At 48.2% G+C, this 9160-nt stretch overlaps 1 long non-coding RNA gene across 2 annotated transcripts; it reads left to right on the top strand.

The window, feature by feature from the left end:
* The first annotated feature begins 3504 nt into the window (after positions 1 to 3504).
* LOC102985039 (uncharacterized) lies at positions 3505 to 7208 on the top strand. Of its 2 annotated transcripts, none has more exons than XR_003683457.2 (3): positions 3505 to 3904; positions 4015 to 4142; positions 6713 to 7208. It is a non-coding gene; the product is annotated as an uncharacterized lncRNA (long non-coding RNA). The 2 variants fall into 2 exon arrangements; XR_447665.3 differs by lacking the exon at positions 6713 to 7208 and adding an exon at positions 6476 to 6647.
* The last annotated feature ends 1952 nt before the right edge of the window (positions 7209 to 9160 follow it).

Consider the following 9160-nt stretch of genomic DNA (forward strand, 5'->3'; position numbering starts at 1 on the left):
CTGGGCTTAGATCTCGTCCGGCTGCCGAGTGACCAGCAACGACACAGTCGATGACACTTCCCAAACCTCTGTCTGCTCGTCCAAACGCATTTTCACCTGGAAACCTGTAAGGCCACGCGTTTAACGATATCATCTCCACCTCTAGGTTGTGCCAGAAGGAAAACTGAGTGACTTTACGGCTGCGTTTTTTAGAGCCTCAGAAATGGTCACCAGCCCCCGAAGCCGTGCCCACCTCTCCCCTTCTCTGGACCAGGGGCGATGTTCACCCAGTCTCTGCCAAAACGGCCCTGCCTGCTCATCCGAGAGCCCTGTCCCTCTGTCCCGTGGGGCCCCCAGCCTGGCCCACTGAGGTCGGCAAAGATTTTCAGTCGCTAGTGCTTACTAGAGGATCGTCACAGAAGAGTACTGTATGTAATGTATAACTGATATACTTACGTCACTGTGTAATTGACACTTGAAATGACAGGCGGCCACTTCCTGGGTCAGCGCCTGCATTTAAAGGATGTGTCAGGAATCCTGCTGGAATTCACCACCGTCCTTTTTGTCCTTCCATCCTAACAGAAGAGCGTTTTGCAGCCGGGACGGCTGGGACCTGTCAGGGTGATTAGATGGAATTCCACTCAGTGGCCCTTCTAATAAAGCCATCATTTTCCTAAGAAAAGGGGGCCCCAGCTGGCAAACACCTCCTGCCCTCCTCCCTTGCTCTTCCCTCTTGCCTGGAGCACAGAAGGGATGTCTGGATATGGAGCCGGCATCCTTGGAATCAGGACAAAAACCGCACGCTGGGCGGGGCTGGGGGCGGGCGAGCAGAGGACGCGGCGCCCACGCCAGCCCCAGACTGCCTCTCTCTGGACGTCTTGAGAAACGGAAAAACAGACGCTGTCCCATGGTGACTCACCGAACTTCTGGTACTTCTGTCAAGTGCAACTCCAGCTGATTAAGAAAACCTGCCTGTTCTGAGGCCTCACCAGCCAGACCCTAAACCTGGATCGGTTCCAGAAGTTCCACTACACGTGACAGGTGCTCAGCCACAGTCACAGCCACACCCATCGCTGGCCTCGGAGCCTGAAAGTGGGACGGGCCCAGCCAAGACCTCCCGGGCACGTGTCCTGCAGCTGCGGAAGGTCTTTATCCATGCCCAGGCCTCCGACGATCCCGCAGCCGGCGAAGCTCGCTCTGACGTCGTCCCTGAAAGACCCAGGCTGGGTCCACTGTGAGAAGCAGCGCCACCTGCGCGTCCTCAGCACGCTGGCCCCTCGCCGGAACGGCCGCGCGCTCGGGCGCATCGGAGCAGCGAGACGCGGAGGGGTCCTGGAGGCCGGCCACACCGAGGGCGGCTCAGGAGCCGCGGGCCCGGCCACACGTGCGTGCACGTGCACGTGGGGCTCTGCACGCACATGCGCACTGTGCATACACGCATGCGCGCATTTGTCAGCCGGGAGGACTGACGGCCCTCCCCCCGAGCGCCTATCCACCCCGGCAACGGTGGCTGAAAGGCAAACAGTAAATCCCAGAAAGTCGGGAATGAGGAGTTGCTCAGAAGGAGACAAGTTCAAATGTGTGGCCCGAGGCTCCAGGGTCCGGCCTTGGAATCGGTCATTCCCTGCGGCCATTCCTACGCGGGTGTAGCCCAGCATGGAGCCCACAACCGAGGTGGGGTGACCAGGAAGGAGGAGAGCAGAGGGCCCTTTCCGGCCTGCTCTGTGCGGCTGGAATATGGGCGGGGGGCGGCTATACAGCTGACGGCGACTGTCCGGTCCCCGCTGACGCTGGTCTCACCACCGCCCCGAAGCAGGTGGAGACAGACCCAGAGCCCCCGGGGCAGGAGGCCCGGGCACGGGGGTGCTTCTCACTGGGGTGGGGCGGGGAGCGCTGACGAGGCTTCCAGCTGCTGCCCTGCCTCAGTGGCACAGTCCATCCGTGGGTCTGTCCATGGGTCCATCCACGGGGACGTGAGGCAGGACCCGGAGGTGGCCCCCTGGGGAGGCTCGGCGGGCACGGCTCTGTGGTCACCATAAAACATCTCATAGGTAAAACCCTCCGTTTTATGCTGATAGCAATTTATCTTCACTCGCCTATAAAGGCTCCACCCTTTTACTCTTACCCTTTTATATTTTTTGATGTCACAACTTACATCTTTTTATGCTGTGAATTCATTAACAAATTACAGTAGCCGTAGTTATTTTTCCTGCTGTTTCTTTAATCTTTATACAATAGTTGAGTGGTTAACACACCATTCTAACATAGAATTACAGTTTTCTAATTCTGAAGGCCTATTTTTCACCTATACTGCAGTGTTGTGTACTTTCATGTGTTTTTATGTCACTGATCAGTGTCTTTTCATTTTAGCTTGAAAAACTCCTTTCAGCCTTCCTTGCAGGGCAGGTCTGGTGGTGGTGAGCTCCCTCAGCTTTTGTTCTTCTGGGAAAACCTTTATTTCTCCTCATAGCTGAAAAATAACATTGCCTAATACAGTATTCTTGGTTAGCAACTTTTATCTTTCAACCCTGAGTAAGTCATTCCATTCTGTCCTGGCCTGTGGGGTTTCTGCTGAGAAATCTGCTCCTGGCCTAATAGGGGCTCGTGGGTAGGTTACTTTCTTTTTCTCACTGGCTGCCTTCGAGATTCTTTCTTTATCGTTGACTTTCTGAGTTTCATTAGAATGTGTCTAAGGAGAAGGTCTTTTTGTATTGAGGTAGTAAGGTGTTCTACCAGCTTAATGGACTCACACTGAGCTAATTCCTTGCCAGGCTTGGGAAGCTCTCAGCTATCCCTTCCATCTCATTCACTGAATTCTTCAGCTCCAAACAATTTCTGTTTGGTTCTTTTTTATAATTCCAATGTCTATGGTAAAGATACCATCTGTTAATTTTATTCCTGAGTTCACTGAATTGCCTCTCTGAGTTTTCTTGTTGCTCATGGAATTTCTTAATAACAGCTATTTTGAATTCTTTATGAGGTAGATTGCAATATTCTAACCCTTGAGTTCAGTGGCTGAAGAATTAGCATTTTCTTTTCCTTTTATTTATTTATTTATTTATTTATTTATTTATTATTTATTTATTTATGGCTGTGTTGGGTCTTTGTTGATGCGCACGGGCTTTCTCTAGTTGCGGCGAGCGGGGGCTACTCTTCGTTGCTGTGTGCAGGCTTCTCATTGCAGTGGCTTCTCTTTGTTGTGGAGCACGGGATCTAGGTGCACAGGCTCAGTAGTTGTGGCTTGGTGTCTCCTGCATTGGCAGGCGGATTCTTAGCCACTGTGCCACCAGGGAAGTCCCATCATTTCCTTTTCCTAATACCATATTACCTTGATTTTTCATAGTGATTGACTATATGTGCCTCTAGTTTCGCATTTGAAGTAGCAGACACCTTCCTTAGTTAAGAATCCATATTTACTCTGTTTCTCTCAATTCGACAGGCTGGCAATTAGAACCCTTTCTTTTGTGTCCCAGAAGGTGGCGCTATAGCTCAGGTTTGCAGCTTCTCCTGGAGGAGCTCCGCGGATACACTGAGGATGGTGCACAGGAGCTGGCATAGAGTGGGGATAGGAGTGGACTTGGCACTGGGCTTTGGGGGTCCCCATGGGCCCAGTAGGGGACCCTCGAGTAGGGCACTGCCAGAGGTCCAGTGGGTGGACCTCCTGCCAGAATCCCGGAGCAGAGAGCAGGAGACACGCCCCTTCAGTGCCGTTTGATACTCTGTCTCTCTCGCCTCTCTTTCCTCTCTCCGTCCCTAGTCAGACGTCCCTCCTCAGAAATCCAGGTGCTGCAGGAGAGAAACGGGTCCCTCCAGCTGCAACTCCACAGCTGGGTCAGCCAGACGGTCACTCACGCTTTCCACCTTCTCGGCCAGAGAGGTCACCTCTGACACCTGCAGCGTCACCCTGGGGAGGGAAGCTGACAGGGTGAGTTCCTCCACCCCCTCTCCCTCAAAGCCCATCTCTACCCTGCCCTGAAGGGGGGCCCGACTTCCCATCGGCAGGCTGGACACCCAGGGATCCTCTGTCCGCCACAGATGCCTGCCCGGGTCTACACTCCGAGGCTGCCTTTCCCCATCGTGACGTGTGGCAGTGGGGCAGGCGCACCCACTCCCTTGGATCCACAGCCCCACTGAGGCCTGTCTGCTGACTTTCATTTGCACAGGTGGGTAGAAGCTTCCAGGTGTCCTGGGGTAATGTGCCGGTTAGGCTCAGTCATGGGTGTCCAGTTAATTGTCAATCAAAGTGGAGAGAATAAAGGAATGACTCATGCTGCCGTGATGCTGACCCCACTCCATCCTTTCACATTCAACCTATGTGTGGCCTTAGAGCCAAAGGGAGTCTCAGGAAGGGAGCGTGTAGTTGCATCATGTTTTTGTTTTTTTAAATTCATCCTGCCAATCTCTGTTTTCTGTTTGGAAAGTTTAGTCCATTTAAATTTTAAGTCATTGCTTATAAGGAAAGACTTACTTCTGCCATTTTGCCATTTGTTCCTATATACCTCACATCACTTTTTGTCCCCCATTTCCTCCATTACTGCCTTTTATGTTTAGTTGATTCTTTGTAGTGACATTCTGATTCTTTTCTCAATTCCTTTTGTGTATATTTTATGATGTTTTCTTTGTGGTTACCATGGGGATTACATTTAATACCCTAAAGTGATGACAATCAAATCTGAAATTTTGGTATCAACTTCAATCACATACAAAAACTCTACCCCACACAGTTCCAGATTATTGAGGTCACAAACTACATCTTTATACATCATGTGACAACTTACAGAGATTTTTATTCTTATGTATTTATCTTTTAAACCCTGTAGAAAATAAAAAGTGGAGTTATAAACCAAAATTACAGTAATACTGGTGTTCACATTTGCCATTTGTTTACCTGTACCAGAGATCTTTATATCTTCCGGTGACTACTATTTACTGTCAAACATCCTTGCATTTCAACCTGAGAGATCCCATCAGTATTGCTGGTAGGGCAGGTCTAGTTGTAATGAACCTCCTCAGCTTTTGTTTGTGTGAGAATGTGTTTGTTTCTTCCCCATTTGGAAGGACAGTTTTACCAAACAGAGAATTCTTGGTTGACAGTTCTCTTTCAGCACTTTATCATCCTTTATCAGCCTTCTGACCTCCAAAGTTTCTTCTGAGAAATAGGCTGATCATCTTATGGAGGATGCCTTGTACGTAATGAGTCGCTTTCTTCTGGCTGCTTTCAAGATACTCTTTGCCATGTCTTTTGACAGTTTGATTACAGTGTATCTCCACATGAGTCACTCTGAGTTTATCTAACTCAGAGTTATTGAGCTCTCTTATTTGTAGATTCACATCTTTCATTAAACTTGGGGAGTTTGGCCATTATTTCTTCAAGTAGTCTCTCTCTCTCACTCTCTCATTTGGGGACTCCCATAATGCAAACATTGGTCTGCTTATAGTATCACATAAATCCCTTAGATTCTGTTCACTTTTTAAAATTCTCTTTTCTGCCTGTTCCTCAGACTCCATAATTTCAGTTGTCCTATTTCAAGTTCACTGATTCTTCTGCCTGCTCAAATCTATTATGAACTCCTGCAGTAAATTTTTCATTTCATTTATTGTACTTTTTACCTCCGGTATTTCTGTTTGGTCTTTTTTATAATTTCTACTTGCTTGTGGATATTCTCATTTTGTTCACACATCATTTTTCCTGATTTCTTTCAGTTCTTTTTCCATGATTTCCTCTAGGTCTCTGAGCACATTTAGGAGAGTTTTTTAAAGTCTTTGTCTAGTAAGTCCAATGCTTGAGCTTCCTCAGAGACAGTTTCTGTCAATGTTTTCCCTCTGAACATGCCATGTTTTCCTGTTTCCTTGTATGCCTTGTGATTTTTTTCTTAAATATTGGGCCCTTTAATATTACAGTGTAGTATCTCTGGAAATAAGATTGACCTCCTTCTCCAGGAATTTTTTGTTTGTTGATCCTTGTAGTAGACCATTAGTTTTGAGACTTTCCCAGACTATTTTTGCAAAGACTAGTCTTTGTCCCATGTGATCACTGGAGTCTGTCCTTTACACTGTGTTCAGCTAATGTGAGAGTCTTCCTTGAATGTCACAAGTCTTTATCAGTTGGCTCTGTCTGGGGAGCTCCTTCAACACTCAGTCAGGCTTGCTTTGAGCCTAGGAATCAGCCCAAGGTGAAAGCGTAATGTCTTCTCGTGTCTTTTCTGAACGTGCATCTTGCCAAGGTATGCATTTGGATTTCTAATGCTCCTGTATACACGGCTGCTTTTGAATGCCCTAATTTCCAGAGTCTCACTCCAGCTTCTCCCCCAGGCCCTAGATTGTCTACTGTATGTCTTGCCCTAGGGATCTGTGAACCTGTGTACCTGTTGGGGGCTCTGCCCACAGTTTTTCCTTCTAAGTTCTGAGTTAGGCAAAACAGATGAGCACCTTTCATTAGTCTTTTAGGTATCCCCCGGACAGTTTAGAATAGACAAACAGTAATTTCCCAGTAAAGTCTGCTCTGCTCCCTCCAGTTTAAGGGAGGGACCTGGGAACTACGCTGCTGCAGCTTCAAACCTGCCACCACCCCAGGGAAGGAGTCGGGTAAGAGTAAGTAAGAACACCACAAAACTTCCTGACCACTTTGAATATGGCTTTTTCTTGACTGGGTGTTTGCTTGGTGGCTGTAAACTGACTGTTTTCCAGAGCCCTGACAAAGCTGGTTGAGACAGTTTCTGTTTGTTTCTTTCAGTGTTTCCATGGGGAAGCAAGAGCTCAGAGCTTCTCAGACCACCATTTTGCTATTAGTAACGCCTCTCCCAGTCCTTGTTTTTATTTTACCACTTTCATTCACATTTCTTGAACTTCTTCTAGTGTAGTGACCTTTTGAAACAAAGTACAATATTTACCAATTTACTTATTTGGCCTATTGGATTTTCATCACACTACCTTTCAGATGATCTCATCCAACATGACCTATGTCTCCACCAGCTTCCTGTCATCCACAACCAAATAAGCAAACCCTTCACTGTTCTTCAAGTCTCTATTTAGAGCTTTAAAAGAATAGCATGGGGGCTTCCCTGGTGGCGCAGTGGTTAAGAATCCGCTTGCCAGTGCAGGGGACATGGGTTCGAGCCCTGGTCCAGGAAGATCCCACATGCTGAGAAGCAACTAAGCCCGTGCGCCACAACTACTGAGCCTGCACTCTAGAGCCCACAAGCCACAACTACTGAGCCCACTTGCCACAACTTCTGCAGCCCACGTGCCTACAGCCTGTGCTCCACAACACTATGCCCGTGCGCCACAACTACTGAGCCTGCACTCTAGAGCCCACAAGCCACAACTACTGAGCCCACTTGCCACAACTTCTGCAGCCCACGTGCCTACAGCCTGTGCTCCACAACAAGAGAAGCCACCACAATGAGAAGCCTGGGCACCGCAAGGAAGAGTAGCCCCTGCTTGCTGCACACAGCAGTGAAGACCCAACACAGCCAATAAATAAATAAATATATAAAAATAAAAATAAAATAAAAGAATAGCACAATCAACCAATCATCGTGTTCTCCCAGTCTTCTGTCCTGTCCTCTTAATGTTCTCAGCAGCGTCTGTCCCATAATCAGAACCCTGTATTATGGCTATTTGGGTTTTTAATGAATCATAAACTAAGGTTCCCAAGCCATGATATCTCCCCAGGGAAAACAGCCAACAGATGTCAACAGCCTTGCAGATGCCAGAAGCACTAAGAGTCAAAGGTGATAGTTATAGATGCTCATCCATTCCCCAAATTCCATCATAAGAAATAATTTTGGTTCCCATTTAAAATTTTTAAGTAGGATTTTACTTGCAGCAGTGAAAACCAGGAGGTAGTTTATCACAAAAAACAAAGACTTTGAAATCAGACCAGTATTCAAATATTGATGTTGGCACTTACTAATAGCAAATTACTTAATTTCTATAAAACTCATTTTCTCATCTGAAAAAAAAAAGTAGAAAAAACAACAACTATCTTGCAGGGATAACATGAAAATTAAATAAAATAGCACATATAAAGTCTTAATACTGAATTTAAAGATCCCTTCACTAGGAAAAAGAAGAAAGACAATGAAAATGTCCCCAAAGCTAAGAATTCTGACGAATTTTATTAAAGAGATATTGCATGGATGCCAAATTGGTGGTTTATATGCTCTCCCGTTTCCATCGCTATGACAGCATATAGACGTGATGCGACGTGTCAGGCAGTTCCAGGGTGGGTGTCTAGTGTATTTGGGGAAGACAGATGGAGGAGCCCGTGGGGCATATTTGCATGAGGAGTCAAGATGCCCAAGAAAGATTTCTTCTTAAGAGGGGAGAGAGCCAAGGTCCACAGAGGTGGCCCAAATCCAGCGAGTACATGTTGAAGGTGAGCTTCCTTTGAGTACAGACAGCACAGCGATGTACGCTGCTCCGAGCGCCTCCACTCCGCTCCCCAGCTCATGTCTGACTCCCAGGGAGAGAGGAATGAAACACCGACCAAGTAGAAAGGAAAGCTGTTTCGTCCGACTCCCTCGGGACATCAAGGGCACACGTCCACGCTGGTCTATAAAGGAATGAAACAGCAGTCAAGGAGGGAGACCCTCCCCCACTCTGGCACAGCCTCAGACCGAGAGCTCAGGAGCTGGGCCAGGCGAGAGGGGCCTGCACCCACCTCTGCCCATCGTGAACAGCAAACAACAAACGGAAGAAGGACGAGCGCCGAGGGCACATCGTTCACATGAGGTCCAGCCCAGCGCCGTCCCCAGGCATGCGGTGCCGCCAGACGCAGGCGCCACTTGCCCAGCTGCAGCCCACCGTCCTCAGCACGAAGGGCAGCTGTGTCCGGGTGCTGTGCCGGTCTGCGGGCTGGACCGCTGCCCTTGCACACAGGGGGGACGCTCGGGCGTGAGAACGCTTTACGCACGTGTGGAAAGTTAACCTACCTTTTCAATCCTGCCTCAGCATAAACGCAGCAGACGCTTACACAGCAGAGATTCCCAGCGGCACCCAGGTCGCCAAGAGCCCCTTCCCTTGCTTTTCTTGTGGTGTCTATTCACAGGTCCTGAGGGGTCCACATGTCAGCGCGGTACTCACAACCGCTGCTGAGAAACCACAGTGACAGAGAAACAGCTCGCAATCTTAAGCCATTTAAGTTACTCGTAAACTTATGTATGTTGGTCTAGACACA

This window comes from Physeter macrocephalus, chromosome 15 (assembly GCF_002837175.3).
Source record: "Physeter macrocephalus isolate SW-GA chromosome 15, ASM283717v5, whole genome shotgun sequence".
NCBI classification, from domain to species: Eukaryota; Metazoa; Chordata; class Mammalia; order Artiodactyla; family Physeteridae; genus Physeter; species Physeter macrocephalus.